General features: G+C 39.0%; 1 protein-coding gene across 11 annotated transcripts in view; it reads right to left on the bottom strand.

The window, feature by feature from the left end:
• Window positions 1-26,479, bottom strand: part of LOC128744355 (MAP7 domain-containing protein 2) — a 366,494-nt gene that overhangs the window by 198,125 nt on the left and 141,890 nt on the right. For 2 of the 11 annotated variants that reach the window (XR_008412384.1, XR_008412385.1), the window contains exon 1: window positions 25,034-25,784. The exons of 2 other annotated variants lie outside the window; for them this stretch is intronic. The gene's annotated coding sequence lies outside the window, so the exon portion shown is untranslated. Of the gene's footprint in view, window positions 1-25,033; window positions 25,787-26,479 lie in introns of those variants that run through there. 7 more of the 11 variants (XM_053841299.1, XM_053841303.1, XM_053841290.1 and 4 more) reach the window with 6 other exon arrangements.

The raw sequence follows: 26,479 nt of genomic DNA, 5'->3' as shown, positions 1-26,479 counted from the left end.
TAGTCAACTTAATATAATAATTGGCGAGGGGTTTACCTTTGTTAAATTCGCCCCGCGATGGTAACGATAATAATCGACTAAACAACGAAAAAAAAAACTAACGCCATTAGGGTGAGTCTAGTTTGGATTCGAATTACCACAAAGTCAAGGCCACTGTAAAAGTAGCATTCGTTGATCGCCTAAAACCAGAAATCCAGTTCAGACAGCGCATTTCTTGGACCGTCATCATCAGACAGTCGACTTGGGGTGAGAAGGTATAATTAGATATCGAATTTCAGGTGACCAACCAGCGATTTCGAATGGCACGCAAAAACCCCTCGGCTGTCGGTGTTATTTTGACGACGTGGTTTATATTTTTTCCTATCTCGACTAATCGTCCATTGTCTTGTCAAGCCGCTGCTGAGGAGCATAATTTCAGAAGTGCTAATAATTATCTGCTCCACACTTCTTGCTGCTGCTGCTGCTGGTGTGCGTGTTTCAAAATATTGTTGTCGGAGCGTTGTCCGTCATTATGACAGGGTTTTGTGTTTCGTCAAGACATTGTCTGCGGAATGATCTTAATTGAAATCGGTGTACAAACAAAACAAACAAGCAGCTGATGCAACGAAGCTGATTATCTGCTAAACTGTAGTATTAGTTTTAGTTAGTGCGTTTTGAACGCACTACTGTTTTCTTGGCATAGGAAAATTCTGTTCTGCTTCGTACTATCAAACAAAATAAACAGTCACAATGTACATGCACTGAAGAGATTGAACACACGATAGAGACTTAAATTTCATACTTCACAGACTGCCAAGTAAGCCTCATATTTTAATAAAGATATTTGTAAATAACTGTTTGAAAATAAGTAATATCAGAAAATCAATATTTATTACCATTTATAACATAATTTTTCTCCACTAAAAGTTTATATGACGTATGAAAAGCCGTTTTTTTAGAAAATACATTCACATTGATTAAAAGACGTACTTTTGCAGTGATTGTTATATCATTGCCATTAAAGAAAGGTAAAAGCATTAGATCGTTGCCGTTAATGCTGCAATTACACATGTTTTCCAACACATAAAAATTAAGCGCACATATGCGGCATAAAATCGGTACGTTACTTCGCAACTCAGAAATATCCTTTCGCTCGTAATTTTACGACATTTCATCTCCATGTCAACACTCGGACACGGAGAGCCGTGCGCATATACCGGAGAGGGGTTCGGAGATGGTTACAGCACTGACGCGGCCTGGCAGGCTGGCGCAAAAACATGGTGAATCCGCGTTACTCTACCTTTACAGTAATCACCACGGACTGACGAAGTTAGGCGATAATGTCACGGTATATTTTTATACCTCTATAAAAACGGTTTACTCACTTTAGTTTATGACTTTAAAGCGAAAGTTTTTTCTCCGCTGTATATGACGACGACAAGGAATGGGGTGGAAGATCGGTGTAAGGTCTATGTAATCGCAAATTACATCGTCCAGGTCTAGGCGGTACAGCGCTTCGAATCCGGGTGCTATTGAGCAGCTAAACAATATTAATAGACAGTTTTAAGTGACACTCAGACGATTTTCCGAGGTTAAAATCTAATGCAGTTTCAATTTTATGGTCAAAACTCATTTGGCCAAGGTTCTTTGGCTACTGAACGCCAAAAAAACGGAAACCATCATCACACTTCATTGCACCAGTTAACCCCAATTGGTACCCACAACACAATTGCCTACGCCGAGGCCATCAGCTACCGAGAGGTTAACGATGTTCTTCGTGGTGCTTTTTTAGGTTTTTTTTCTCCGCCGCGGTCAAAACTACATCAGTCATGGCATGGCGTCCACCAGTCTGCCCAAGCAAAAACATTGGCCCCGTTTCGATGGCTATCGTCCAGCTGCTTGAAAGCAACCAGCTGACCATTGAACTCATTTTCTCCCATCACGGTACAGGTAAACCATGTGGGGGAAATTGGAATAAAATTTGAGTAATTGTCACCCAAGCGCAAGCGCCATATTTTCTTCGTACTAACATTCGAAAATGTCTAGAAAAGTAGAACTAAATAATTCATACTGACGGGCGGTCTAGATGACCGAAATCAGGCTACGACGATGACGACGACGACGTCTTTGGTTGTATCGCGCTTGGATTCATGGAGTTGTAGCGAAGAATTCCTTACCGACGAGAGAATAGGATTCCGGTTATAAGTGTAATTATAGAAACACGACTGGTCGCAACCGGCAGTAGCCCACTTATATAATAATAAGCATCATCAACACCAACAGCTCCACTATACACCGCCGCCATCATTATCATCATGAATAACAATAATAACCGGCTGAATCTAGCGTGACTAACACGCAAAACCAGAATTGAAAGACCAGAAACAGAACAGCCTGTTTGTTGGATTTCCTGCGGTGGTGTACAGACGAATAAACCTCCCCCCCCTCCTCCCCACACCCGCGTTATACCAAGGGATGTTTAAAGACATTGGTTTTCTAACAAAGCGAGGTGAGAAAAAAGTGCTGAAAAACAAGTTTAATAAGCTTAATTAGTTTCGGCAAAGAACTATAATCGAGCAAAAAAAAAACTTTTCACTATGCATGGTAGAGCACTAATCGCTTGACCAAGGTCGATCTTGAAAGTTCCTGCATCTGCAGGAATATTTTGGTTCATGACAAAAAAATAGATAAGAATTCATTTTCATAGAATATAGTCTAACCAACGCCATCGAGCTTTTGTCTTGCTGAACCAAATTTGGAGAAATGTAATATTAAAATTCTTGAACAAGCTTAAATAATAAAACCATTAACCATATCAGAACTTTGATTTTGTGTTTTTTTATTCTCCGAATAAATTTTAGATTAAAATAGTAACCATGCGTTCTTCCATTCTCTTTAGAATCGATGGAGGCACCTTGTACATTATACATATAATCGTGCGTCAATTTTGGGATTGATGGTACGGTGATTGTCTAGAGCTCAAGGTACTAAACAACGAAACTGGCAAACTAATTTAAAAAAGACAATTAAGAAAACTGACAGAAAAGGGTACAAGCTTGATATAGGCAAATGAACATTCGTTAGATCTCGCGCGGTTGAAGCAGCCAGAAGTCACCGCAAACTACGCGCATTCACTCAAAGCTGCGCTGCCGGAAGACAACGAGCTGAACAAAACCCCCCTCGAGGACTGTTGGAACACTATCAAAACAGCAATCAGCAGTGTAGCGGAGAGCTCCATCGGGCATATATCCCGGAATCAGTGGAACGATTGGTTTGATGATGAATGTAGGGTGATTGATGAGGAGAACGCTGCGCGGGTGGCCAAGATGCGCAGTGCCACTCGTCAGAACGTGGAAAGACACAAACAGAAGAAGATGCAGCGAAACCAAATCTTTCGGGAGAAAAAGCACTACCTGGAAGAGCAGGAATATGCAGAGTTGGAGCGGCTGCATCGTTCTCAGGAAACGCGGAAGTTCTACCAGAAACTGAACGGATCCCGCAAAGGCTGTGCCGCGAGCCGAAATGTGTCGGGATAAGACTGGCAGTATTTTGACGGACGATTGTGAGGTGACCGATAGGGGGAAGCAGCACTTCGACGAACACCTGAATCCCAGGCAGAGGACCATGGCGGCGGGGAAAGCGATTTCGACGGTGCAACAAATAGGGAAGAGGTGTCAGCCCCAATGATAGGCGAAGTTAAGGTTGCCATCATGCAGCTAAAGAACAACAAGTCAGCTGGAAAAGATGGTATCGGGGCGGAGCTTATTAAAATGGGACCAGAAAAGCTGGCCATTTGTCTACACCGACTAATTGTTAGAATTTGGGATACGGAACAGCTACCGGAGGAGTGGAAAGATGGGGTGATCTGTCCGATCTATAAAAAGGGCGACAAGTTGGACTGTGAGAACTATCGAGCGATCACCGTTCTCAATGCCGACTATAAAGTGCTGTCCCAAATCATTTTCCGCCGACTATCACCAATTGCGAACAGATTTGTGGGAACTTATCAAGCCGGCTTCGTCGAAGGTCGGTCTATAACGGATCAAATATTTACACTGCGGCAAATCCTTCAAAAGGGCCGTGAATACAGAGTTCCCACGCATCATTTGTTCGTTGACTTCAAGGCCGCATATGATACCATCGACCGGAAAGAGCTATGGAAAATCATGGACGAGAACAGCTTCCCCAGGAAGCTCATCAAACTGATTAAATTTACGATGGATGGTACACGGTGCGGTGTTCGGATTTCGGGTGGATTGTCAAGTTCATTCGAATGGCACAGAGGGCTTCGTCAAGGTGATGGTCTTTCATGCCTGCTGTTCAACATAGCGCTACAGGTGTCATGAACCGAGCGGATATCAACACGCGGGGCACGATATTTAACAAATCTAGTCAATTCGTCTGCTTTGCCGATGACATGGATATTATCGGTAGAACATCTGTGGCGGTGGCTGAACAGTACACCAGACTAAAGCGCGAAGCAGAAAAGATTGGGTTAAAGGTAAATACGTCTAAAACAAAGTACATGCATGTTGTACAGTTTGAGGTAGTCGACGAATTTGTTTACCTTGGCTCACTGGTAACGGCGGACAATGATACCAGCCGTGAGATTCGGAGCCGTATTATCAGCGGAAGTCGTGCTTACTGTGGCCTTTACAAGCAATTACGGTCGAGCAGACTAAGTCCCCCTACAAAGTGCACCCCGTACAAGACGCTTATTAGACCGGTTGTTCTCTACGGGCATTGTCCATGGCTCGAGGAGGACCTGCGAGTGCTCAGAGTTTTCGAACGACGAGTGCTAAGAAGGATCTTCGGCAGCGTACAGGATAACGGAGTATGGAGGCGGAGGATGAACCCAGTATCCAGAAGGTGGCTAAAGCTGGACAGATGCGATGGGCAGGGCATGTTGCAAGAATGCCGGACAACTACCCTGCAAAGATGATGTTCGCCTCAAACCCGGTAGGAACAAGACGTAGGAACCAGGAGCGCAGCGAGCAAGATGGTTAGACCAGGTGGAGCGAGATCTGGCGGAAAGTACTCGGTGTCCGAGGAATAGAGCGGTAGCCCTCAACCGAGTTACATGGAGAAACTTTGTTCAACAGGCTTTGTCCCACAGCCACCTAAGTAAAGTAAGTAACAGCAGAGAATCAACGAGTGAAGCAGAAGCGTGCGAATGCTAAGGATAAGGATATCATCGAAATCTTGCCCGCTAAAATGTAGCGTCAAAGAAAATCAATCATTCTTATACTCCTGGACCGGATGGCATTCTTGCTGTTCTCTTTCGCCGTTGTGCTAAGACCATTCGCTGGTCATTCGAGAGAGACGAATTCCCTACAAGTTGAAATATAAAAGTGGTGATCGCCATGACGCACAATGGGGTAGATTGACCTGGCGCACAGTGGGACGGAACTATTAAAGATATCAACTTACTGTCTTCTGCGATGTTTCTTCGACTTATGAGAACTTTTTTATAGTATTAGAAAATTAGGGATTAAGGGGATAACACAACAAATAGAAAAAATAACTTTTTAGTTTCAAGCTTAACGTCTTCGATTGGTAAAAAACATTTGTAGCTAATATTGTTTTCAGTAACTTCACTGAAGAAAGAAAGTGTCTACCTCTTAAGGGGGAAAAATTAAGGAGCAAAACTTACGGGTACCCCCTTAAAATTGGTTTTTATCACATAGCTCTTTTATTTCAATCCCTACAAACATGAAAAATTCTGCAAAGTTGTAGACAGCGCCAATTTGCATATTTTTGTAGAATATGAGGATACTCTACAATTACCGGTTTTCAACTTGTTTAAATTTTTTTGCTTTTCTTAGTGCAAACTTTAAGTGGGTGTTTCTTGGGCAGTAGCACAGTGTAGCAGCTGACTTATAATCTTTTCGTAACATCCACTCTTTATCTATAAGAATTTTTATAAATGACAGTGGGATCTCATGGGCCATATGAGTAAACTGCATTTAAGTTTTTCAGTTTTGAAGACTTAACCCTCCAACGAGAAAGGCCGCTCCTGTGAACCATAGCAATATATGAAATTTGTTTTGAATGAACAATATAAAAAGTTTGTTTACAATAGAATTCTTGACATTTTGGAAACAATTTACAACATTCTGACCATGCGTTCAAGAGTTCCGGAGTGATTCGCGATAAGGGCGCAACTAACAAAGTGTGAACAATGAGAAATATCACTGTTATAATTTGCCAGTACATTTTCAAATCTTAATTTAAATAAAAGTTACAAAAGTCAAGTTTAAAGACATAAATTGGTGTAGAATAAATCAATCTTATAATTTCACAACAATACTGCATAAAATTTGTGCATTCAAGCTCAAAATCTAAGTTTTATAGTTGAACCCCATGGAATGAGCCTCAAAGCATTTTGACAATGAGATTCGCCCAGCCCTGTTTCGCCTTGTTTTGATTTTTTTATTTAGTTTCGCCTGTTTACAATGCGCCTGTGTTTTGAAACAGCGCAGTTTCGCTCTTTACTATCGCCTATTTACAAAACGATTTGCAAATAAGCCTGTCACTTCATAACAATGCGAAGGGCTAAACTGCAAACTGTCTTTTGTTTTGATCAAACACTTCTATCGCCCATTACTAAAAACTTGTTTTAAATAATTCTAACGATTAAAACAGAAGAAAGGATGCTTGCCAAGGATATTATCAGTCTTTTTAAGGCTGATGGTGTGATAAAACGATTTGTTTACAATTTGTAGTTGAGCCCCAATCGCGAATCACTCCGGAGTTATCATCTTTCAAAACAAAGAATTCATGAGAATTGTAAAAAGATTATTCCGTAATTTTTACTTTTAGAGAAAAGATTATCTAGAACAAATTAAACGTGCCTAAATTTGTTTTATGTTTATGTAATAAGCCATGTTACGCCATCAAAAGTTTTTGTCCGCCCCTCCCCCTTGGAAATTGGCTTGAAAAATCGGGGGGCAAAAAAATATGAGTTAAATTTTTTTTATAAAATCAATTGTCTGTGGGCTCTACAGCCTGAAAAATTTGAAAAATGAGTATACGAGTTGAGTTAACGTTTCTAGCATGCAAAGAACATCTAGAACAAAATGTTCGATCTCAAATTTTTCCTATGAGTAATTTACATGCTTTTTTGCAATTTTGTGATATATTTGGACTGAAAAAATATTTGGGTAGAGCGTTAGGCATGAAAAACTAAAAAGAGAAATTGGACTATTTCATACCTAGCGGTCCTCCAGATAAATATTTTCCCATGAAAATCAACACTCGAGCTTCTTGTGAGTGTACTTTCATGATTAAGTAATCATTTGCTCGATCGCATCGTTTTTACGATGTTGCCCGTTAGAGGGTTAAAATAAAAATGCCTAAAATCCAAATTTTTTTTGCTCGAATAAAAAATTCACTTTGTTTTTTTTTCGACTCCCCCCCTTCAGTGGCCCAACACCGAAGGGAGAAAAACTTTTTAAAATATTTGTAATGGCCTTATATGAAAGAAATCAGCTAATTTAAGGTGAAATGAGATGTGTGCGATTTTAAACGTTCTTTAGTGCTGTGAAACTGATAAACTTAAATGCACTTTACTTATTTGGCCCTTGAAATCCCACTATCATTTATACATATTCTTGTCTACAACTTTACAGAACATCTCATGTTTATAAAAGTTGAAATAAAAGAGCTATGTGAAAAAACCAATAAGTTTAGCTCCGTAACTTTTTCCCCTTAAGAGATAGCCACTTTTTTTCTTCAGTGAAGTTACTCAAAACAATATTATCTACAAATGTTTTTTACCAATCGAAGACGATTAAGATTGAAACTAAAAAGTTATTTTTTCTATCTGTTTTGTTATCCCCTTAAGCCCTAATTTTCCAATTCTATAAGAAAGTTCTTATAAAACGAAGAAACTTTGCAATAGACAGTAAGGTGATATCTTTAACAGTTTCGTCACAAAAATCGATGTCCGTCTTTTTCCGTCCCACTGTGCGGCGTTCGGACAAAACCTCATAACTTTTTTAATATGCTTCGTAGAGCTTTGTTGTCTTCAGCAATATTATTTGCAATAAAATTTTGCATTTTTTTTTAAATTTTAGGTAGTTGTATTTCTACTCCTGTAGATGGCGTTGGGGTCTAACTTTTTAAATAATGACTTTAGAAATTTTATGTCTTCAGAAAAGTTGTTAATCCTGTAAATTTACGGAAGACTCTAAAATCGTAGGACTTACGGGAATTAAGTTATAAATATTTAGTGCGCCGTTCGTGACTACCAGCAGGGATGGTTCGATCACTTTGACTCAATTTCGATTCATTTGACAGTGCCGTCTCAGCCGAGCCAAATATGACAAGATTACATATGGGACATTTGTAGAACTAGTTCTAATCTACAATTTTTTTGAACAAAGTTTTGCTGTATCTTTTGTAGTTACGGTGCTACAACGCTAGTAAATCAGTGACTAAATGAACGTTCATTTAGTCACTAATAAGATACTAGCATTGTAACGCCATAACCACAAAACATACAGCAAAACTTTATTCAGCAATATTATAGATAATAACCTGTTCTACAAATGTCCCATATTTAACTTCGTCATATTTGGCCCCGTTAAGACGGTACTGTCAAATGAATCAAAACTGAGTCAAAGTGATCGAACCATCCCTGACTACCAGGGTTGTAAACGGGCAGATCTACCTCAAGGAGAGTCTACAGAAGCGTTTGCTTCCTCGGTTGAAACAACACGAGGGCTCTATAATCTTCTGGCTGAATCCAGCTTTGTGCTAATACTGAGCTATTATGAAGCAGGCACTACGGAAGCATCCCAAGGAGGTCAAATCTGAGGAAGACATGAAGAAAAAGTGGGTTTCCGTACAGAAGAAGCAGCAGCCAGATGTTGTACAGAACCTTATGAGTGGAGTCAACCGTTAAGTGCGAGCGTGGTACGAGCGACGGTTATGGTATTGAAGTTGTCTGAAAGTTTGCAAAGGATCGGTCAATTAGGTAATATCCTACAGCGTTTCTTCCGTGATGTAACTTGATGTGGGACACCGTTTATAACGCACATTTTTCCTCAACGTATTACTTACGACTACCTACAATTTGTCAAAACTATTCCAAATAGAAAGCTATGTTTTTTCGAAAATATAATTGACAGATGTTATTTTATTAAAACATACAAGTCAAAAATAATACAGGGCAATTACATCCAAGAGCTTGCAAGATTCCTATCGGTATCTATCGCTTGAACAGTGACAAATAAGACGCTTCCGCCGATTCTTAAAAATACGGAGACGCACGGTTATTTTTTAGTTTGAAGTTATCATACCAGATAATCAAACAATTTTCAAAGAATATTTATGCTATCTTTATATTTTTAATAGGCACTAAAAATGTCAAACTATCTAATCTCCGAGGTAAGTCTTACCAGTGCAGTAACCAGTGCAGTGTAATAGATAAATGAAATTTTAACACCAAATAAAGTTTCGTAATTCAAACGATAAAACAATAAAATTGCAGATAATTTTGCAGTATAACTGTCAGCATTAACTAAAGTCAACGGCAGCAGAGACGCATATTATATCGCACTAACTCAGCGTGCTGAATTTATCAAACCATTTCCGTAATCACGTCGTCTGCCAGCAGCAATCAGTGATGTGTGAGAAGGTGTTTCCATCTAAAACACGCTGGATGAACAGAATCCCATTATCGATAATAGAGTCGGAGAGTCAACTGTACGATTACTTTATGGCGTTAGGTGGGAATATCGCAACCTGACCTGACGTTGACGCGCTGAATGAATTCAATACACCCGCCGCGTCATGTCATTGTCAATTCGTCCTATCCAGCGGAACACACAGCCCGATCATTAAATGCTTCCGCACTGCGTTGCGTTGGACTGTTTGAAATCGTAGCTACGCCCACAAAACAGCACAGTCCCAAGTTCGTGGAAATTGTATGGATGAGCCGCAGTCGGAAATTGTGATTCAACTGCTACGGGCTTCGGTAACCCCGCAAAAATTACATCAGCCTAAAAGTCACCGTGTTAAAACGGCTGATTTCAGATTGCGATCTTCGGTGCTGAAGTTTGCTTGCTCATGCGACGACATGCGACGACGATCGCACGAAAACGGTTCATGCGAAGTTCAAAATGTTATGACACATGCTTAATTGTTCCACATTCATTTAATGCTCGCCCGGTCGAGAATCTACGAACCGTACGAACATAAAACTTCACCATCACCGTCCGGTGTCATGTGTGCTCGGTGAATGGGCTTTATCACCGATGGTCTTACGAAATGTCTCACCGAAGGCTAGAGATTGATCTGGCCATGGTTTAGATCCAGCCAGCGTTGCTGGGCATTTTTAACCTAGGAGGACACGATTTGACCTCAACTACTAGCAGTTAAATTCGGCCTAAAGAATAAGTCGAAGTATTCACATTTCATTCTAAGTGGCGATAATGTTGGTTTATTCCCTCGAAACCTGACAGATACGATGGATGGTGAGAGGCCTTACTGAATGAAAAATCGAGACAAAGAAGAACGAGCGTGTACAATAACAGGCAAGGACCTGTAGTTATAATAGTCGAGACTAACACACCGGCGGTAATTAAAAATTAATGAGATTGGAAGGTTTTGATACGGCCGCAATCACGCTCTCGGATTGTTTCGTTAACCAATTTAGCAGTCTTTTAGCGGAGTTGCTCATGGAAGAGGCAATTGCGTGTTGGGTTTTACCAAATTTTTCCACGAACAATGTCCAACTGTGCTTGCTTTTCCGCCGCCACAAAAAGTGTCTAATAATCAGAAAGGAAATGAAGCAAAAAAGCGAATCATGGTAAGAAAAACTGTGCCTATAGTGTTTTCGGAAGGCTAAAAATCAATATTCATGAGAATGTAACATTTTTACTGAAATTACCTGCTAATTTTTGTCGGTTGGATGTAACTTATCCTAAAATCGATTAAAAAAACGGTGAAGGCAACTTTAAAGGTACTCAAAATCCTGACAGTTGCTCACTTAAGGTGTCAAGATTATTGAGCAAACTATTAATTTAGTGCGAGAGTTAAACTTTCTTGAATTATTTAATTTATAGTAGTCACACAAATGAATGTGCTACCATTTTTTAATTTATAAAAACTATCGAAAAAATCGGTTTAATTTTTTGCTACTAATACAGGAAGGATTATTATTTTTTTTGAAAACACCGTTGGGTCTATTTCACGAGAAGGATTTTCAGGAAGTCGTTTGCACTACAACGAAAGAGAATCTTAACTCAATTTTGCTTTAAATTATTAACCTAATGTCTAAAAATAACACACATATCTTACACTAGAAGACGCATTAGTAATCATCAAGCACATATGATAAATGGATTAATATCCAATTCCAGTTTAAAAGCCTCGACCCAGTTAACTTTTTGTTTTTCTGCTACCAATAGAAACGTAAGCATTACTGGTGCTACATTTTACCATATCCATATCCATGCCGAAATCGTCTGCACCAATAATTCCGGCAAGTTGCCAATTCCAAAGTAAACCGCACTGAAAGATGCAAGCCATGAACCATATAGCGCAGTAACCGGTACGGATGAATAATACTATTTCCACTTGCTACACTCGTCCCGGTGCCAGTCGGTCAGTACCAGAGCCAGAATCAGATAGAACTAATTTTTAATGGGTAACTAAATTAATTTTTTATCACTACTGACAGAAATGCCAACCCACTAGGAAAACGTTTCCTACCGAATGCTAAAAATATCTTTTCCTAAACCTTTTACGATAGCCTGAAGTTTTGAGTACTAAGTTTACTAAACACAACAAATTAAAATACATAATTTACAAAAAGAAAAGTGTTGGGGAAGAATAAATGCTTAATGCGAGAAATGTAGATTCAGGCAAACTGAAAATTCTTGATATTAGGCCAAAAATATAGACTTAGCGAAGGTGAGAGTCGAACTCACAGCTTCCAATGTCTAGTTGAGCGTGTTGTTTAACCAATTACACCACTAAGCCGTCTATACTCTGTGGTCTTCGACTCTCATCTTCGCTAAGTCTATATTTTTGGCCTAATATCAAGAATTTTCAGTTTGCCTGAATCTACATTTCTCGCATTAAGCATTTATTCTCCCCCAACCGAAAAGTAAAGCCGACTGCTATATGTCGTTAGAAAAAAGAAAGAAAAAAGAAAAGTTTTCATTTTTATCATATTTTAGATTCTGCTAAATCTACAACTAATTTTACTTAACTTGAAAAATTAAAACAAAATTAAACAGAAATTGAAACTTTTATATTTACAACAAAGTTATAAAGTACATCAAATACTGTCGTGAAATAACACTATCCAATTAGTTTCTGATTGTGCCGCAGGGACGGAACCTAAATGAATGTACCCCACTGGACATACGAATGATAGGCACACGGACTTTAGGTATAATGGGCAATATACATAATCGACGATAGGCATAATAGGCTATTGCAAATTATTTCTTAAGATTTTGTCTTCTATTTATATAAGAGGCTTATGTCTGTACCTTAAACCAGGTCTCTAACAGGACGTCATAAGAGGCTTATCGGTAACTAAAAACAGGTCCCTGATAGGACGTCTTGCTTTCGTAGCAATGGGTTGTATTCTCAGTCATCTCACTGGTCGACTGCTGAACTGCTCGATTGCTCAACTGGATGACTAGACTGCTCGACTGGATTGGTCAATTAGATTGCTCGATTTGATTGCTCGACTGGACTGCTTAACTGTACTGCTCGACTGAACTGTACGATTCGACTGCTCGACTCAACTGCTTGATTGGACAGATCGACTTGACCGCTTGGCTGAACAGCTCGACTAGACTGTTCGATTTGACTGCTCGACTTGACTGTTGTACTCGACTGCCTGACCCAACTGCCTGACTTAATTGCTTGATTCGACTGCTCGACTCGCCTGATCAACTCGATTGCTTGTCGCGATATCATATGGTCGATGTTAACTCAGACCGGACCATGTCGCAAAATTTTGAAAAATGAATTAATGATAGCAAACGATCAAGAATTTTCTAAGCAACATTTTACTCTAATCAGACTACATAAGTGTTGCAAACAGCCAGAAGTTTTTATTCAATTAAATAAGATCCAATACGACCATAAAAACTATTTGTTTCAGTTTCCGACTATGACTCTTTTATGTATACATACAAGGTACAACATCTTAGAGCTATATTATGCAATATAAGACTCAAAGAACTAATACAAAGATTAAACATCTTCGCAAACACTGGCCAATGAAATGTATCCGCAGTTTTCTGAATTCTGAACAGACATTTATATTTTCCGGATCGTAAGGTTCGGGCTCAAGCTCAACTAGTATTTTATAACTTATTAAATATGCGTCCTAGCAACAAAAAGTCTTCAGAGAAAATGTGTAATTTTGCATACTGAATATCTCTGTAGAACACTTGAAATCAATAAAAAAATCGTGTACAAAGTTATTGAGCATAATTGATTTTTAAGTCCTCTTTTTTAACACATCATTATATTTCGCAACCGGTAACAGATAGATACACTCAAGTCGATTTTTACGCAAAGAATACGTCCCGCGTAAATTCCGAAATTCGCGTAAAAAACCGCGTAAATTCCAAAATTCGCGTAAAAAAAACAAAATTTCGCGTAAAAAAACTGTAGATTTCAACACTACGCGGAAAAATAATTTTGAGCACATCCGCGTAAATTCCGATAAAATAGTCGCGTCAAAAACCGCGTAAAAAGCGACTTCAGTGCAGTTACTATATTCAGAAAAGTTGCTTATCTTAGTATCTTCTGCAACTTTCCAGATTTTTTTTAAAATTATTTAAAGAAACAAAAGTTTGTATAACTCTAATAGGTGAATTCACGGTCACCCTAATGGTGCAGAAAGATGCACTATATTTTAATATTAAACTTCTCCGAAGACACCACCCTCGAAAAATTATGCATTTTTTACCCAATTGTTACTGTCCGCACTAGGAAACTAGGAGAACGAGCCCAACATACTTCTAGTCATCCCAAGCCCCTACCTAGCGCCTCCACGTGACCAAGTCTGGAAATACTCCAATTTATATAATTGAGTAGCCAAGCCAGGAGGTGCGGATTCGAGTAGTTTCAGTTCTTTACAACTACAACTGAAATAAACGACTTTATTTCCAACGCAGTGTTGAAAAATTCATAGCAGCAAAAAACTCAATGAGATTTCCAACACATGAAACTTCAACCTTGATCACAAGCGCGAGACTCACAAATGAATTTCTCTCGTTATTATACGCGATGTTTCTGTTGCTATGCGATGTGAACCAAATTCAACTGTTAGCATTTTGCTTAATTCTCCCACAGCTGGCATATCATACAACGAACCTGAGAGCGAAACAGAATCTACCGTCAGAGAAAACATCAGCAGCGAAAAATGTAACACACATTCATGAATTAAGATGGTAAACATATTGGCGGAATTTACATTTTTCTTTCGCGGGAATCGATATTTTCTTAACTAGAAAGTAACAAGTCTAATAATCATAAATATAAGAGGCTTATGTCTGTCGCCAAAACGAGCGGCGCGATATGTATTTTCGTGGTAATAATCGCCCACATTAAGCAAAGACCCAAACTAATCATAGCAGATTACATTCAATACGAGCAAAAGTAACGTAGTTACACTTCATAGAGTTACATAGCGTTAGCGTTACATAGCGTACCTCCAATTTGCTCTCAATTAGACGCGAGGCGACGCGCGGGTGTCACAGCTAGTAATTAGATAAACATATAATTTAAATGTTCGTTTTAGTTTAACTTTGCGATTTATTTAGACATTTATTCCCCTCACGCTCACTCACAGCTACCTATCGCACGAGAGAATGTCTATGCTGTTCAACAAGGAATTTGTATGTATATGTGCATAGCTCTGGGTAGCAGTTGAAGCAAAGCAGAATGTGATCAAGCGGGAAGAAATATGTGTGAGTTTTGTGCTTCTTGCTATGAAACTCATGCGTGATTTTTTTCTGCATAGGGTCAAGCAGACATGATTCACAGTTGATTTTGATTTTTGATGAGTTTTGAGATTTTGAATTTTTACCATCACTGTTTCCAAGTGATAAATTTTTAATCTATTTTTTTATAGCTGTTTTCTTCAATCTTTTTTCAGAGAGCGAAATAAGGCGCTGTATCCTTGGCCAATTACAGCCTTGTCTTCTGGTCTTAATATCATTAGTACATTGGAGGGTCCGGAGTATCGCTCAAGCTTTATTAGCGAAGATACTCCCAACGGTTGTACATAAATTTATATCTATACCTATAGAAATGAATTTCTGTCTGTCTGTCCGTTTGTTCCTTATAAAACCGAAAACCACTGAACCTATCGGCGTGAAAATTTGCATGTAGGGGTTTTTGGGGCCGGGGAAGGTTCTTATGATGGTTAGAGACCCCTCCCCCACTAAGAGGGGGGGCTGCCATACAAATGAAATACAAATTTCTGCATAACTAGAGAACTAATCGAGCAAATGGAATCTAATTTGGCATGTGGGTGTTTTTGGAGTCAGGAATTTTTTCTATAGTGAATTGAGACCGTTAACCTTTTTAGGAAGAGAACTATGACCCCTCTCCCTTTTAAGAGGGAGGGCTTCCATACAAATGGAATACAAATTTCCTCATAATTCTAGAACTAATTAATCAAATAGAACCAAATTTAGCATGTGGGGGTTTTCGAAGGCAAGAATCTTTTCTAAGATGAATTAAGACCCCTTCCCTTTTTAGGAGAGGGGCTCCTATACAAATATCATACAAATTTCCTCATAACTCTAGAACTAATCAAGCAAATGGAGCCAAATTTGGCATGTGAGTGTTTTAGGAGGCAAATTTTTTTTCTATGGTGATTTGAGACCCCTCCCCTCTTTAGGAGGGGAATTATGACCCCTCCCACCTATAAGAGGGGGAGCTCCCTCTCAAATGAAATACAAATTTCCTCATAATTCGAGAACTAATCAAGCAAATGGAACCAAATTGGCATGTGGGGGATTTTAAAGGCATGAATTTATTTTATGAAGGTTTGAAACCCCTCACCCCTTTGGTAGTGGGGGCGGACTCTCATACAAATGAAACAGAAATTTTTGCGTAACTTACAAACGAATTCGAGAAATTTTAAACTCTTCCATAAAACGTTAGAACATTAACAAGACCACCAGAAACTACCTATAGTAACTATGATTCAGGGCGAGACGGCCGCAGGCCACGAGTGTTTTCAGCGACCTCCCGTCGGAGCGTTGGCCACTGCTGGGGTGGCACCCAGGATTTATGTACAGCACAGTTTGATTTTTGGCAATACGAAGTTTGTCGGGTCGGCTAGTTATCTATATGTAAAACGGTTGGTACGGGAGGTCCACGCTTTTTTCATTTCCCTTGATTCTAGGGAGTTGAATGGAATTAGGTATTATTTCTGCTTCCACTCATTTTCTTGGTGTTGGCATGGCCGTTGACAAAAAGTGAATGATTCAAGTAATCGTTATTTTCCAGGAAGCTTTCAAGTATTGGCTGCGTTAGTATGAGATAGGATTTCAGTCACTATTTTTTATCATTCGTAACATATGTTACCTTTATCTGTCACAAGCTGTGCTTTTAGCGCGCATCGTTTTCCAGATATTGCATACTTAGAGGGGCAATAAATTTGTTCTAATCAATCTTTTTTTTCCATTTTAGAGATTGTAGTTCGATCTTAACTTTTGCTACGACCTACAATTAAAATTGTTTTTGTCGTAAACTATGTCGTTTATCCGAATTCATTGTACATTACATTGTACAGTATGGATTTGTCATGTTTTGGTCGGTATGAAATGTGTTGGTTGACACATTTTTATTTAGAAAGGTCTTGGTAAAAAAATTACATTGAACAGCAAACATCGTTTTGGAAAAGGTATGCCAATTTCAAATAAGTTAGAGTTGGATTAAAAGGCCATTATCGACAAAAAACCTCCAACGAATATTCCCTGCTGTACTTAGGTAATTGAGATGCGAATCAAAAGTTACGCAAAAGCAACCACAGCAACCGCAACGAGTTAAACCTTTGCTAGTACATCAATTCTACTTGAACAAATGAATACACGGCAAAGGTGCAGCACAAACGGAGTGAAAGTTGCTTCTCCTGCAGAAAGATAAACTCACTCTTGATTCGCAAATAAATCATATTCATTTGTTCACCGTAAGAACCACATTACCTTTTCTCATTGCTAAGTTTTTTCTCGGGTTTCTGTCGATGTGAGCTTCCAAATAGGGATAGCGCTTTAAAACAAAATAATCTATTTTACATCCACTTCAACAAACCGCCTTAGTGATACAGAATTATTTTGCACAAATTTTAAGTGATTCATTTCTGATAGCCAAAAGCGCATTAGCGAATGATTAAAAAAAACAGACTACCCATTATAGCCTTATACGGTCGCGATGCCGCTAATGGAATGATGGTGACTCGGAACGACGATCGGCGGTGGACAATGCGCCTCCGAATTCGAATCCGAATCGAAAAGGAACCAAATGAAAAAAAAACAGCGCACCTTGATAAGCCGCCACGCCGCGTCGGGTGAAATTGCTGTTTGCACCAGACTCGAATGAATAGTTTGAGTCGGATTGAGCTGCGCGGCCACCCGAAAATCGATCAACCGTAGCCGTAGTACCCACGTTCAGCAGCCACCAGCGCGAAATGACGGCTGCCGTATGTTTGCCGCGCCGGAACGAGAAAGCTACCGGTCGGTCGATCGGTCGGTCGGTCAGTCGGCGCGGGGCTTTGTAGTACTAGAGCAGATTTGATTATAGGAGAAAACGACAATTTGTGAAAATACCGCAGCGTGTGTTGTTTTGTTGAAGGTGGATTCAGTCAGCTGAGCTGAATATTTGTGCTCCGGTTGGAGAAGCGCTGAGGAATGTACGGCAATTCGAGTCGGAGTGCGTAGGAGTTGATAACGGTGGCGTCAGCCGTCTACAGCGTACAAGACGATAGCATTCTGGTTTTCTAAAGTAAAACAATTCACTGAACAGTGCCTCGTGAATCTCTGCGAAGCACGTCCAAGACCTGCGACAACGTTTAAACTACCCAACACGTTTCAATTGTGACTACATCAGAGAGGCTCGTTTTCATTCGGAATGTGGCGCGGTGAGTCCGGTTTCCGGAATTTCTCTCGTTATCACATATCTGGCATCTGGCAGCAAGTGCTGCGCGACCGGCTCATCGTTATTATCACCTCGTCTTCATCGATCGGCGGCTCTCTCCAGAGCTGGGCTGATCACCGTTGTAACAAGTCTTCGACCTTTCTGTCAGGAGGTCTGTAGTCTCGCGCTTAATCAACAGAAATCTCCCATCCAATTGAAACTCAACTAAAGAATTCGGTGAGGTCAGGTTAGTGAGGTATCGTTACCAAGCAAGGGCAGAGGAGGAGGGTTCGTAAATCATCGTTACACCTTGTTCGGTTGCATCGCTGGAGGAAACGCAGCATCTGCATTGCATTCGAGGCCTAGAGCACAAAGATCAAAATGTCAAGGTGTTTGTCTGCGGAGGGATGATAATCATTACTTTGCATGAATCAACCACATACCTTGGCTTTGACTCTGCTGTGTGCACAGGTCGTGCCTGTAATAATGGCAGGATTTTTAACATCAGTTTAGTATTATTCTTTCCGATGCGTCGTCTGATGCGCTTACAGGAAGGTCATTAAGGTGAATTCATGCGGCGCGCAGTTCGAATAAGAAAAATCAACGATCGATGAAATAATAACGCCTTTGAGAGGATGTTACGCAATTATTGAACGCTGCTTCTCGGTACTGTACACGAAACCAAGTGTCGAACCGATGTTCAAATATTGCTTAATAAAATTGAGCTCTTCCTCCGGCGATGAATGTTCAATTAGTCTTTAAAAAAATTAATAATATTATGCAAGTAACCGACTAGGAAAAAGGTCATGTGCCAAAGTTGAAATTGGCTGGAAATGATTACTCTACGACGTTATATTGTTTCTCCTGATTATTTTATTCTTCTAATTTCATTCAGACTATTTCTGTTTAAGTGTGTTGTGACAAACGTCACAAAGCAAAACACAATATTACATTTACTCCCCGACAACCTGTACTTTCTAAAAATACCAGAAAGACCTATACCTTAGCGAAAACGATTCATGTGACCATGTGTGTTGCGTGCTCTTCGAAATTAGGCTAATTCTTATTTTGTCAACTACGCTAGGCAATGTTTTGCCTCATATTCCCTGCGGTGCCGGTAGCTGTCAATCGCACACGCACTCGGAATCGGAAAACTGTAAATTATCCAACAATTATACGTTGCGTATCACTATCAATCGGCAAAGGTTGGTTTCGATTGTTTACATATGTTCACTAAAGCAAATTGTATGCCGAAGGTAGATGACCAACGACACTGCTCGCCATTGCTGGTTGGTTGTGTTTGTTTTGGACGCGTGTCAAGCAAACCACCATTTCGACGACGGGGAGTGATAAAAACACACGCAGCGCGCCGCTAATTGGGTCAACAAACTGTGATGAAATAGTACGGCTGTCGGGAATTTGAATCACTCTTGCGGTCTATACGGGTTCTACACAGGCAGGCTCGAACTTGTGTCGTACGATGGCGATATAAATCAGAGCTGTACACTGTTGTTTTGACATTTGATTTGACACTTGTAGCGGTTTCTTTGCGTTTACTTTATTTATTTACTCAAAATTTTGTAACATTTTTTTGATTATCAAGTTCTAAATCAGCGACGAACTAGCCGCTGCCACAGTGGTCCAAAAGAGTGAAAAGTGGAACTTTTCCAAGTATCTTTTGCTTTCATTTTATTATAGATAGTCCTCAGCACTTTTGTTCGTATGAATATCTCCCTTAATCTAAAAGTGTCAAAGTTAGTCATCGCTTACTACGATAAAAATAATAAAATAACTTTTTTGTGTTAGGAAATAAAGACATAGTTTCTTCGGCAACGTTGTAAATAATGTAAAAAAAAGCAACTTTGCTGAAGTAATAAAATTTCTATCTTTATCGAGTGTTGAACTATTGAGCATATTCTTTAAAACTTGTTTAAAAATTAGTTTTTCATACTTAGTTTTACTTAGTTTGCAATTACTTACTTAGTTTACTTAGTTTGCATTTTAATGGGTGGCAACTAAAATTTTGGATTTTTTCGCGGCCCTCATGCTCAACAACAAACGAGCTCAGAGAGAAATGAGAGTGTGTATGCGTTAGCTCTCTCTCTCCTCTTTTTGTTAATATTTTTTGCTTTGTTTATGCTTGCCTAGTTTTGCTAAAAATGGCGTCGAAAGAAGAAGCATTTCGGGAGCGCGTTGTACACTTCTATGAACTGCAACAGAAATCTCGGCAAAAAGTACACGGTACAACATTTAAAAAGCAAATATGTTGCGGCTTCGACTGTTTACCATATCCTAAGAGGCCCAACAACTATTCGCAAACAAGGTAGTGGAAGACAAGCCCAAATTATGGACGCAGAAGGACGTCGTTCTCTTTCTCGTTTCTTCAACAACAAGCCCTCTAATTTGGCTATCAATTAAGATGCACCAGACGAATGTTTGGAGAAAATTTTGAACCCGTTTCTACAAAAACATCATACAGATGGACAATACGTGTTTTGGTCGGATAGAGCATCATCGCCTTACGCCCAAAAAACACAATCGTTCCTGAATACCCAATCGATCCTATTTTTACCCAAAAACTACGACCTGAAACATCTGTCTCAGTGCGCCCAATCGAAAATTTCTTCGGGATTTTGAGTTTCTTGGTGTACAAAAATAATTGGAGAACCACGAATTGCAAACAGTGGATTGGTAGAATCAAGAGATGCATTCGCAAAGTTGACATGAAGGTCGTACAACGCTCCTGTTTCGACGTCAAACGAAAGCTTCGCCGAACAGCTGATTACGGACCGTTTTGAAATGTACCCTAATTTTTTTTCAACAATGGATGATGTATCTTTAATTTCGGTAAATCAGATCTTCTTCCTGTATCTTTGTTTTTTTTTGACAGCTTGAGAAAAAAAATTCCAAAATTTTAGTTGCCACCCGTTACAAGAATACATTATTCTAGACAATTATGGAAGCACTCGAAATGCACGTTTTTGCAGAAGACCGCAAATCTCTTGGACCTTTGCTAGCTAAGTTATCGTATTTTCAAACTTTAAATTTCCATAGCTTCACGAGCCTATGGGGTGAAATGGGGCAAGTGGATTTATGGAACCAGTGCTTCACCTTAAAACCAAGGTCGAGTACTACAAATTTGTATAGATGCCGCTTGTGCCCAACCACCCAAATGAGAGTACGGTAAGCATACGTTTTATACGTTTCGCGTTCGCTAAAGGCTCGATACACGTCTACTTTTTTGTGTTAGCAGATAGACACATGGTTTCTTCGGCAAAGTTGTAGAAAATATAAAGGCAAACAACTTTGCTAAAGAAATACCATTTCTATCTCTGTCGAATGCATAGCTATGGAACGTTTTCGTTGGAAACTCTATAAAAATTAGTTTTTCATACTTAGCTTATGTTGGTTGTATTTTACAAGAATATGTTGTTCTAGGCGTTTATTGAACGACTCAAAACACATGGTTTTGAAGAAGGTTGCAAATCTCTAGGACCTTTCCTTACAAAGTTATCGCTATATGCTCGAGAAGCGGAGGAAAAATAAAGCTTAATAAGTGATAACTTTGCAAGGAACTGTCCTAGAGATTTGCAATCTGCTGCAAAAACATGTGTTTTGAGCCCTTTAATAATCGCCTAGAACAATATATTCTTGTAAAATGCAACCAACATAAGCTAAGTATGAAGAACTAATTTTTAAACAAGTTACAAAGAATAGGCTCCATAGTTCAGCACTCGATAAAGATAGAAATTTTATTTCTTCAGCAAAGTTGCTTGTTTTTACATTATTCACAACTTTGCCGAAGAAACTATGTCTATATTTCCTAACACAAAAAAGTTATTTTAATATTTTTATCGTAGTAAGCGACGACTAACTTTTGACACTTTTAGATTAAGGGTGATATTCATACGAACAAAATTGCTGAGAACTATAGAGCTTTATTCTTTGAAACCTGTTTGAAAATTAGCTGTTCATACTTTTTTTACATTGTTCTAGACAATTATGGAAGCACTCAAAATGTAGGTTTTTGCAGAAGACCGCAAATCTCTTGGACCTTTGCTAGCTAAGTTATCGCATTTTCAAGCTTTAAATTTTCATAGCCTCATGGGCCTATGAGGTGAAATGGGACAAGCGGATTTGTGGAATCACTATGCACAGTGGGCAAAATCGACCGAAAAAACGGAGTTTTTGTTGCCGCTATTTTTAAGGGGTAAAAAGCAACTTTTCTTATGTCAAAAACCACGAAACACCATTAACCACTATATTATAATTGTTATAAAGTAATCAAGTAGAAATTCTCTCTAATATGAGATTATATGGTAAGAAACATAGAAGAATATGAAAAAATCTATTTCAATACAACATCAGCTACGGGTCTGATTTACCTCATTTTACTCAGGAATTCCAAGAAGGCATCTATGTTCATCAGTCTGAAAAGTGCAGTAGATGAAACTACGATCAGGTTTTTCACTAATGTGTCGTCAAATCCAAAAAAGTATTGATAGGAAAAAGGACCATTTTAAAAGTGTTCCGATTTTGTTCAGATTTGATGTATTTATCCTGTTCGAAATATATTAGAGCAATATTAGTTTATTTGTTGCTTAGGTTGCCCACAAAACACGTCATGCTTTCCGATTTTGGTGATTTCAATACAAGTTGTAGGGTATAACAAGGCAAAACATTCCCTTACATGACACTACAGAGTTGTCTGTCATTTCTTAGATCAAGCTCTAACCACCACTACAGTTTCTAGTCTTGAACCAACGGTATAGATCTGCATAGCTACCAGCATTTTGCAACTCATGTTCTGATCTTGTAACCAAGAAGAAATTTGAGAGTATTTGGAGCACATAAACGAACTCACTTCTCCTTCTGCCTCTTTTGGTTCTTTATGTACTATGATGATTTCAAGAAGTTTTAGCGTTAGAAGCCGAATTCGCATCTGTAAAAAATTTAATTATTTGAGCTAGTTGTAGTAATTTTTATGGCAAATAATGAAAGTAACGTATCGAAAAATAACAGAAGTTGGTGGAAGTTTCAATTGAATTTAAATTTTAAAACATTTAATGATATAATAATGATCATTTTTTGCATAATACGAACCAAGATCAATTACTCTACATTCTCATTTCACTATTCTTCCAATGAAATGGCAAACGTGCGCATACATATAGAATCATCCCAACAAAAATTTTTGTTGTATAATAGCTTATCAAACGTTTGTTTACTGGAAATAAGCTGTATAATGGTTGAATAAGCTGCTCTTCAAATAATATGTTTGTTGGAAAATTACATCCGATGACTTTTATCGCCAGGCAAGAAATACCATAATTTTTTTCTGTTTTTTGGTCCAACGCTCTATCCAGTTATTTTTTTTAAATCAATTAAATGCAAATCTAATCACAGGTCAATCATTTCATTGTAGATTCTTTTTTCCAAAAGTAAAATTGGCCAAAAGTCACGAAATAATTTTTGATTAAAAAATTTATGTCGAAATGTTAAGAAATCTGTTTTGGATACGTTTCTTAAATTTTTCATCCAAAATTAATTTTGCAGGTAGCTCTGAGGCTCTAAAAGCGAAGGCCGTCTGCCGACCTACAGTCTTACACGATAGACGATTAACATGGCAAAAATAAACATATATTACACCAGTTAAGCCTTATGAGTTATGACATTTTACATATTATAATTATTAACATAATAAAATTACTTCAAAGTAACAATCTTTAGGCTTTGTGTTGATTGATACAATGAAAATTAAAATTACTTTTTTCAGTATGGACATGAAAAAAAAAATTCCCTTAAATATGTCTATTTTACGATGTATGGAAAACTTGTAGACCACATAATCATCTATTTTCAAAAAAAAAATCATGAATTTCTGAGATGGTATATTTTGGAAAATCGATTTTTAGTTTTTAAAACGCTTTTTTCTTTAAAATGGATATATCCTAAGTCACCCAATTCATTTTTTGATAGGTCCTATAATTTTCGAGTTACATTTTTTATTAAAAAAGAGAAATAAATGTGCCCTTACCAAAAGTTAGTTTAGATGAATTTTAATTTATTTGCAAACTTTGTGTGTGTAAAGTTTCATTAAATTCTTAGAGGATGTCGCCAACCCCAAGACGGGTTGGCGCGAAATCCGTCAATAATCTCGGTTGAAGAAAAGGAATGGTTTTCTTCAACAATTTTCTTCCAGGACATCAAGTTCGTCTAGGTTCAATGTTCAAATGATAAAATGGATCGGAAGGAGGAGATAGTTTTACACTTTTATGAAATTATTTACTTCCAGGACATCAACTTGGGCTAGGTTTTATCAAAACAAATAATTCCTGACCTGTTGGGACGGGAAAATTTTGTCGAATTTTTCTAGAATCGAAGCAAATCAAAACGCGGGTGCATAAGATTGTCATACCGGGCATGAAAAGCAAAATACAAGTATTTAGTAATACATTAACGTAACATATTGTTAGGTAGGATTGTTCAGACCACTAAAATTTGCAACAAATGCACCACGAATGTCACGCTAACTGTACACAGCAACACCCACTGCAACAACAGAAATAGAAACCTTCCAATAACCAGTAATTGAGGGAAACCTACTCAACTACACCTCGCAGAGAGATTCAGAAAACAACCTATTCCCGACCGAAGAAGCGTGGCTGTATAAGATTGTGTAATTGTAACAATAACATCACTCCACAATTACATCTCGCAGCGTAGGCACCTCCTTCGTACACCGGCCAAGTTCTAAACTCGTTTATGCAAAAAAAATTCACGAACATCAGTTCCACCAAGAAAACACAGAAAAAGATGCAACGGAACATCCCCGCACTCTCTCCACCAGCTCAGTTTGACCGAGAAAGATGCACACATCGCTGCATCGCTGCCGAACCGGTACACACAAAAAAGAGATATTCACCTAATTGTTCAACATCAATTGCAATTTGCAAATATTTAACAATTCTTCTTTTCACTTTTCCACTGATTGCAAAAAAAAGCCGCGGCTGCCGCTTTTAATCTTCTGCTCTCACAGCCTTTTAACCGCGCTGCACCAGTTATGCACAATTTATCGCTTCTAAAATGTATGCCTGAGAAGAAGATCAACCACTCACTACAATGTTTTCCCTTTGCACGGTAAATGCAACTAATGTGCTTCTAAATAATAACAAAAAACAACAAACTCAATAAAGTTACCATTAGCACCATTCACCAACACAAACACGAACAACAACTGCCTTGCATTAGATCATCCGAAAAAGAAAATTAAAACAACTAAATGCCAACACGTGGAGTGTGGGTACAACCAGTCGCGCGCACTACAAACATAGAAACGATCGTTTACTTTGAATTTTAATTTTTTTCCTTAGTTATGAATCAACCCCTTTTCCAGAAATGAATACAAAACCCGCACGAATGCGGCGGCGGTCGGATGCACTTCGCCCGAATGGGGCTACACGTAAGATGCAGTTTCTGATCTACAGTCTAATTTGGGCCTAATATTCTTGGCGGCGGCGACTCGCTCGCATTCTCTTTCAGTCCGACGAGTCGTTATCAATTTGTGTACAACAAGCGCACTGTGTGAGTCACTTCGAACCCGACAACAACCACAATGTGATGATGGCGATGATGATAATGATGACAAAATAAGACGGCGACGACGACGATGACGACGACGAACGACAAGAGCAGCCGCTGCGACGAACTGTTAACGTTGTACTAAATCGCAGTTTATCCACGTCGTCTTCGCGAGGGCCCCGCGCGCTGCCGTTTGGCCGGTAAAAGATGCCACAACAAGAGCGAGAAACTGTGCTCACGGCGCGTCCGCGGCCGTGCGCCCGCGTCCGCAGAGATGCAGAAACTTTACACCGCGCGTCGTGTACGGATGTAGCGTTTTAACTAAATCTCTTTCGCTCTCTCAAATTCTCGAAAAAGGGATGATATGTTTACATGTATGAATGTTTTTATTAAGTTCCCATTTCACCTCGTGGCAGTCACTCCGGTTCGTTTGCATATAGGTATATGAGAAACCGGTGATATGATGGATTCTCCTGTTTCGAGCTTGCCGTCTCCTCTGCGGCGATCTTTTGCCCAAGTAAACGCGTCGTTTATTTTTAACAAACAAGCGCGATCAGGTGCATCGGTTTAAACTGAAGCGACGCTGCAAATTTTATTGTGCAATGAACCCGTCTCGAAGCGAGATGCTGACTGACTATACCGCGGTAGCGGTTATCGCGGTCTTGCATACCTTTTAGCACGTGACTGGAAATTTTGCGATCTCAAATGTCGCTGAATGGTGAAACTTGATGCGTAGGTTTCCATCTCGCATTTAGAAAAGGAGAATTTCACTCGATCTTTAATAAAATTT

Source organism: Sabethes cyaneus, chromosome 3 (genome assembly GCF_943734655.1).
Source record: "Sabethes cyaneus chromosome 3, idSabCyanKW18_F2, whole genome shotgun sequence".
In the NCBI taxonomy this organism is placed as follows: domain Eukaryota; kingdom Metazoa; phylum Arthropoda; class Insecta; order Diptera; family Culicidae; genus Sabethes; species Sabethes cyaneus.
This window is presented reverse-complemented; position numbering and strand designations above follow the sequence as displayed.